The sequence below is a fragment of the Hippichthys cyanospilos genome, chromosome 20 (assembly GCF_059441005.1).
Source record: "Hippichthys cyanospilos isolate Australia breed blue-spotted pipefish chromosome 20, RoL_Hcya_1.0, whole genome shotgun sequence".
NCBI classification, from domain to species: Eukaryota; Metazoa; Chordata; class Actinopteri; order Syngnathiformes; family Syngnathidae; genus Hippichthys; species Hippichthys cyanospilos.
In genome coordinates, this window is record NC_142388.1 from 14,725,728 (window position 1) to 14,726,942 (window position 1,215).

General features: G+C 28.8%; 1 protein-coding gene across 6 annotated transcripts in view; it reads right to left on the bottom strand.

Moving 5' to 3' along the window:
- Positions 1-683: 683 nt before the first annotated feature.
- Positions 684-1,215, bottom strand: part of epha7 (eph receptor A7) — a 68,106-nt gene continuing 67,574 nt past the window's right edge. For all 6 annotated transcript variants that reach the window (XR_015863753.1, XM_088402775.1, XM_088402776.1 and 3 more), the window contains one exon: positions 684-1,215. This exon is cut by the window's right edge and continues 156 nt beyond it. The gene's annotated coding sequence lies outside the window, so the exon portion shown is untranslated.

The window sequence follows — 1,215 nt, forward strand, 5'->3', positions numbered from 1 at the left end:
AATTCTGTATAAATAAAGGGAAGATGAATGGGCAAATGTACAGGGATATTATTAATCAGAATCTGCTGCCATCTGTCAGAATGAAGATACAGATACAGGAGGTATCTTGAAGCTGTAATTACCAGCAAAAGCTTTTGTACAAAGCACTAAATACATTTCAGCAAATGTGTCCAATACTTATTTCCTGTGTTATTTCATATTATTGCAGATAATTCAATGTATGGCCATTTGTTTTTTTATTTCGTTGCAAATGTCAATTGCATAAGTTGTTACACAACTTGTAAACAAAAAAAAAATCAAGTCAATAGCACTTTAGAAATATATTTACTCAGGAAATGGGTGATGTTCAATATTTATTTCATATACAGTATATATATATTTCATATATATATATTTCATATATATATATATATATATATATATATATATATATATATATATATATATATATATATATATATATATATATATATATATATATATATATTTCGTACAGTATATGTCAAACACCTTTTAAAGGCCACCTTTTGTTCTCATTTTGTCCTATTAACAGCTGAAATACTCCCACCACACTGCATATAAAATTTGGGCAAAATTATGGCTAAACATAGTTTTACGATTGGGAGGGCTTGGTTTAATTGAGTCTTTGTGATAAATACTCTTATGGTATTGCTACTACGACAAAGAGTCCAAGTGTTCTATTTAGAAAAATAGCAGTTTTGCACAATCACAAAGATTCCAATTGAATGTGTCCAAATGTGTTTTAACACAAAAGAATGTACAGTATTTTAGCAGTACATAAGTTTCAGATAACCCTCCCAGTTTGTCAATAGAAAATACACCTTTGGGATGTTTCCTTCATATATAAAAATACTGAGTATACCCTGTTTCCAAGTCTAAACAAAAGGAACAATAAGGTGTTACAGTGTGTAAAAAAAAAAAAAAAAAAAAACTAAAAAAATTAGATCCAGAAGTACTGTATACACTTACAATTATCTTCTTTGAAAAAAAAATGGCTATATACTGTCATTAATATTAAAAGTATTCTTTGCAATGCGTTTTGATATGTGTTCATTAGCTCATTTGATAAAAAGAAAATTGCTGTTATGGGTTTTGCATTTATTCCTCCACTTGGTGCCCACATTTTTTGTCACTCGGGGTGAAGGTCCAAGAGTTATGTGTCCATCCTGATTCAAACCAAATAATGGAATTTGG